Consider the following 6,435-nt stretch of genomic DNA (forward strand, 5'->3'; position numbering starts at 1 on the left):
TTCAAAATCCTTTTTCCACCTGCACTTTAATAAACTGCAGTTCAAAATCCTTTTTCCACCTGCAATTTAATAAACTGCAGTTCAAAATCCTTTTTCCACCTGCAATTTAATAAACTGCAGTTCAAAATCCTTTTTCCACTTGCAATTTAATAAACTGCAGTTCAAAATCCCTTTTCCACCTGCAATTTAATAAACTGCAGTTCAAAATCCATTTCCCTTTCCTGTTCGCTCCGGGATTAGCTGCTGGATTAGCTCCTGGATTAGCTGCTGGATTAGCTCTTCGATTAACAACTTGCTGGAGGCTATTCAAATTAGCCACACCGTGGGATGTAAGGAGCTCTCTGATTGGTTGGTCAGACACAGGCTGTCTGCCAGCCTGGATTTTTCTAGCTCATAGCTTCGCCCTGCTAAGAAGCCTGTGTGCTTGTACAAAGGCCGTTCAGCCTCGGGATTTACACTCGGCTCGACACGGATATGTGAAGAATGAAGGGACCCTGCAGCGAAACGGAGAGCGCAACCTCTGACTGAGTGCCTGTTTACGCAGTCTGACCACCTGTTGAAGGTAACGTGCTAACGTGGCTAACGCTAGCATCACCGCACGTAGCCCCGTTATTTTAAGGACATCTTAGCTTATGAAAGTTTTACGTCGCAGCTGTACGAGCTAGCTACGTGTTTTGTAAGCTGCTGTGCTCTTCACAAATAAAGCTGGAAGCAGCTCAGACTGTTAGAACCAGCACTGAGCCATGTTACATTTATACAGTGTTAGAGCAATGGCTGCAACCCTACAGCCTTTAAACTAGCGATTAAAATACTGACAGTAAACTCGTCAGTCCAGATGTTACCACATTACTTTGTGATACTTAGAGTTAAAACAACTGAGACAGGCTGATTAAAATAACAGCTGTCAGTTCTCTCATTCCTTATATCAAGACTGGAGATCACACTACTGATTTCAGTTCATTTAATATGTGAGTGCACAGATTCATTCTCAACTGGACATAAACGATGATCAAAGGTTGTATATATGATGAATTCATCAAATCCCAGCCTCTAACACAGTACGCTGAATCTTAGCTTTGAATGTCCAGTATATTCTAATCAGTGCAATTTAAGCATTCACTGAACCTACAGTAATTGAAATTGATTTAATAAACTGCAGTTCAAAATCCTGATCAAACTGAATCAAAATTGATTCAGATTAGTACTTTTCTCTGTGTGCTCTGTGATTATAAAGGCCTTAAATTCTGTGATATATACTGTAAATGATTTTCACAGAGGTCTTAAAGTAGTTAAATCACTGCTGATAGTCTGGTTGTTTATATTTTCACGTTTTTGTGTCTGTAGGGCTGTTTGATGACGATTTGGACTCCTCTGGGAGATGAGGACACACCCACATCTGTTCCATACTGCAGCCATTGATGGTGTTACGGCTCTGAGGCAGCTTTGGGCCATCAGACGCACACACTGGAAAACCAGCACCTGGACTTCATGCAGGAGAGACGGCCTCAGTGATGATGGACTCTGGATCCTCTACTTTACCTCCTAATCTCTTTAACACACAATTAAAATCACTCCAAAAGAGTGTAAACTTACTGAGGAAGTCTCTAACTTGTACACATTTGTACTTTTACTTGTTTTATGAGTTATTTTTAAGAAGAGTAAAGTTATTCACATAAAGTCTTTATTCTTCTGTATTTATTCTTTTGTATCATGTACCACAGTCATACTGAACTTTACAGACCTGGTGAATTGGAGAAAAAAAAAAGAACACACACACATATATTATATTATATATATATATATATATATATATATATATATATATATATATATATATATATATATATATATATATATATATATATATATATATATATATATATATCAGCTTCAGCAGTATTTCTATTCATCTTATGAATTCCAGTCTAATGTCAATTCACTGAGTTCAGTTTTGGTCTTAAACTGGTCTGTTTTATCACTCATCCAGGTGACTTCTCCAGTGTCACGGATGAGTGATGAATGTATCTCCCACTGGAAACCATTGTTTCCAGTTAAAGTCAATCGACTTTTTTAAGGAGAGTTGTTAGATGCTGTGCTCGTGAGGACAATGGGTTTTAACTTGCTGCACAACACAAAGCTGCTATACTGGATCAACGATCAAAACACTTAATTGAGCAGAACTAAGTCAAAATGTAATATCCTCATATGATGACACATCACACACGACCCAGCATTGTTCTAAGAATGCAAACTTTCTTATTGGAAGTTTCCACAGCTGCCAGAAAGGGACAGATTTCTGTCTGGTCTTAATGAGTGGTCGTTGCTCTCTCGTTTTCTCTGGAATTGCTGCACGGAGGATGTAACACCCATGATAGGGCTGAGGTGTGTGCCCTTGTCAGGAATCAGCCATCCTCAGCTTCCAGGTTAGGAAAAGTGGAACCAGAAGATATTCAAATGCATCTCTTCACAGCTGCTGATGAATTCTACAAAAAACAAAGTTTGTTAAAAACATTTGCAGGTGAATCACCACTGATTTATCAGTGACATCCATTTACTCAAAAATTACAGACAAGTGGATAATTAGAATATATAGTTTATAATTTCAACAATGTCCTGTACAAAATGAACTATATATGACAAATGTGGTGTGGTGCTTGTGGGATTTTTAACAAGGACCCTACAAAACTTTACTCATGCTGCCAAACTTTTGACAGCTAGGTGTGCAGTTCCTGCTTTAAATGCATTCACTTTTAAGATTAAGGAATCTAAGTGATAAGAAGCCAGAAATGTTTGAACTCGCTTATGAACCTACATCACTGAGGCCGTCTCTCCTGCATGAAGTCCAGGTGCTGGTTTTCCAGTGTGTGCGTCTGATGGCCTAAAGCTGACTCAGAGCCGTAACACCATCCATGGCTGCAGTATGGAACAGATGTGGGTGTGTCCTCATCTCCCGGAGGAGTCCAAATCGTCATCAAACAGCCCTACAGACACTAAAACGTGAAAATATAAACAACCAGACTATCAGCAGTGATTTAACTACTTTAAGACCTCTGTGAAAATCATTTACAGTATATATCACAGAATTTAAGGCCTTTATAATCACAGAGCACACAGAGAAAAGTACTAAACTGAATCAATTTTGATTCAGTTTGATCAGGATTTTGAACTGCAGTTTATTAAATCAATTTCAATTACTGTAGGTTCAGTGAATGCTTAAATTGCACTGATTAGAATATACTGGACATTCAAAGCTAAGATTCAGCGTACTGTGTTAGAGGCTGGGATTTGATGAATTCATCATATATACAACCTTTGATCATCGTTTATGTCCAGTTGAGAATGAATCTGTGCACTCACATATTAAATGAACTGAAATCAGTAGTGTGATCTCCAGTCTTGATATAAGGAATGAGAGAACTGACAGCTGTTATTTTAATCAGCCTGTCTCAGTTGTTTTAACTCTAAGTATCACAAAGTAATGTGGTAACATCTGGACTGACGAGTTTACTGTCAGCATTTTAATCGCTAGTTTAAAGGCTGTAGGTTACAACCATTGCTCTAACACTGTATAAATGTAACATGGCTCAGTGCTGGTTCTAACAGTCTGAGCTGCTTCCAGCTTTATTTGTGAAGAGCACAGCAGCTTACAAAACACGTAGCTAGCTCGTACAGCTGCGACGTAAAACTTTCATAAGCTAAGATGTCCTTAAAATAACGGGGCTACGTGCGGTGATGCTAGCGTTAGCCACGTTAGCACGTTACCTTCAACAGGTGGTCAGACTGCGTAAACAGGCACTCAGTCAGAGGTTGCGCTCTCCGTTTCGCTGCAGGGTCCCTTCATTCTTCACATATCCGTGTCGAGCCGAGTGTAAATCCCGAGGCTGAACGGCCTTTGTACAAGCACACAGGCTTCTTAGCAGGGCGAAGCTATGAGCTAGAAAAATCCAGGCTGGCAGACAGCCTGTGTCTGACCAACCAATCAGAGAGCTCCTTACATCCCACGGTGTGGCTAATTTGAATAGCCTCCAGCAAGTTGTTAATCGAAGAGCTAATCCAGCAGCTAATCCAGGAGCTAATCCAGCAGCTAATCCCGGAGCGAACAGGAAAGGGAAATGGATTTTGAACTGCAGTTTATTAAATTGCAGGTGGAAAAAGGATTTTGAACTGCAGTTTATTAAATTGCAGGTGGAAAAGGGATTTTGAACTGCAGTTTATTAAATTGCAAGTGGAAAAAGGATTTTGAACTGCAGTTTATTAAATTGCAGGTGGAAAAAGGATTTTGAACTGCAGTTTATTAAAGTGCAGGTGGAAAAAGGATTTTGAACTGCAGTTTATTAAAGTGCAACTGAAAAAAGGATTTTAAAATGCAATTGGAAAAAGGATTTTGAAATGCAATTGGAAAAAGGATTTTGAAATGCAATTGGAAAAAGGATTTTGAAATGCAGTTTATTAAATTGGAATTCAAAAATGAATTTACAATTGCAGAATTTATTCTACAATTCATTATTTAAGCACAGACATTTTTATTTCGATGCGCGTGGCTCTTGTGGTCCTCCATAAAGTTTTGGTGATTAAGGATTTGGGTTCAATAATCAAGTATATTTAAGTACCAACACAGTAGCTCTTTATGGCCTGTATTCAAAGGTTGTGTTTGGTGCTTGACTTATCAAAAATAATCAGCCTTAGTGACAATGGGAAGAATGGACAGTGAACTCAGTAGGGCTCATTATAGTTGTATTTATCCAAAAGTTGATTCTGTTCATCTGGACGTAGCGTTTTGTGGGAGAAACGTTTCGTCACTCATCCAAGTGACTTCTTCAGTCTCAGCTGACTGCAGGTTTCCCCAATCTTATAAACAGTACATTTGCATAATGACTGAAACCAGCCCACTGAAGTGTACGCTGTTAAGTGCCAGGAGGATTGCCAGGATTTATACATCGGGGAAACCAAACAACCTCTGGCGAAGCGGATGGCACAACACAGAAGAGCTACCTCGTCAGGCCAGGACTCTGCAGTCTATTTACACCTACAGGCCAGTGGACACTCTTTCAATGATGAGGATGTACACATCCTGGACAGGGAGGAACGCTGGTTTGAGCGCGGAGTCAAGGAGACCATTTATGTGAAAAGGGAAAGACCATCTCTGAATCGAGGAGGGGGCCTAAGGGTTCATCTTTCGCCATCTTACAATGCTGTGATTGCAGCCATTCCCCAACTCTCTGTGAATGGTACTCATGGCCACTGATCAGTGGTCTTTGATCAGTGGGTTTTGGTCAGTGGTTGTTGATCATGGTCATGAGAATTTGCATAAATAAGATTAAGGAACTTACCTCCCAGCCCATTGTTCCTTCAGTGGGCATGCATCAAGATAGTTGTATCAACTTTGCTGAGATGCAGTGTAATTAGAAGCACAACTGTAATGAACACCTCTGTTGAAAAGATTGTAAACTGACTAGATCCTCTACAGCTTAAAATGATGAACTCATTAGATTATGTGGTGATTATTACCAGTTACATTATCTGCTCAAACCTCTGGGTCGATCTACTTAGTTCTTCAATGAAATTAGATTTTTAGATTGAGCTGATGCACTTCAGGTACTGCAAATAGGGGTATCCAAAGCTGAAGATGGTTGCTCTAAAGTCCTTATTAGCTGGATACAAAGTACAGATTGTCAGACAGATTTGATTTCTTATTACTGCAACTGATTTAGATGTTTTTAGGCCTTTTTTAAAGATATATTTGTGTGTGGGTGTGTGTGTGTATGAGAGAGAGAGAGAGAGTGTGTGTCGTCAGACCCGTTAAGTAGAAAAAGCTGATCTTTTAAATGAAAGGTGATGTTCTTTTTTGTGGATGCTCATTGTCATGTTGTCTGGTTCAAAGTGCAATCAGGTTTACAGTCTCTCTGACAGCTTGCAGTTAATTTCTCGTACTTTAAAAGCAAAGATCTTTAGTTCATCACATTTGCCCACTAGACACCCACTAGACAGAGCTACTGTATAATGGCTACGATGAAGACTAACTCACAAAGATGCTGTTATCATTTCAATGGAGTCAAGCACTAAAATGTTCCTGAGGAATTCGTGTTTATTTCTTGAATTTTTGTCACGTATTATGTGGATTTATCATAAGCCTTCCTGCACCTTTCCTTCAAGCAAAGGATAACAGCAGATGTACAGAATGCCTTAATTTCTAATCTTACTTTAATAACTGGTGATATTGGTATTATTAAAAAGATTGATCTCTTCTTTTAAAGGAAACTTTTACCTCATTTAGAATAAGCCAATCTTCTCTGGATTTTCTTTGACAGAGTTTTGGTGACCTCTGCAGGTTGAACTCTTATTCTGTATCCTTTTGGAGAATGATGCCATTAGTCATATTCTTCTTTAGCAAAGTGTTACTAATTGAGTCACCATTTAAATAAGCTACAAATTAGG

General features: G+C 39.1%; 1 long non-coding RNA gene across 1 annotated transcript; it reads right to left on the bottom strand.

Annotated features, from left to right (window-relative positions):
- Nucleotides 1–2,190: 2,190 nt before the first annotated feature.
- LOC134637364 (uncharacterized) lies at nt 2,191–4,141 on the bottom strand. The gene is made up of 3 exons (XR_010095106.1): nt 3,763–4,141; nt 2,813–2,981; nt 2,191–2,483 (listed from the first exon to the last, which is right to left on the bottom strand). It is a non-coding gene; the product is annotated as an uncharacterized LOC134637364 (long non-coding RNA).
- Between the last annotated feature and the right edge of the window lie 2,294 nt (nt 4,142–6,435).

The sequence above is a fragment of the Pelmatolapia mariae genome, linkage group LG10_11 (genome assembly GCF_036321145.2).
Source record: "Pelmatolapia mariae isolate MD_Pm_ZW linkage group LG10_11, Pm_UMD_F_2, whole genome shotgun sequence".
Lineage (NCBI taxonomy): Eukaryota > Metazoa > Chordata > Actinopteri > Cichliformes > Cichlidae > Pelmatolapia > Pelmatolapia mariae.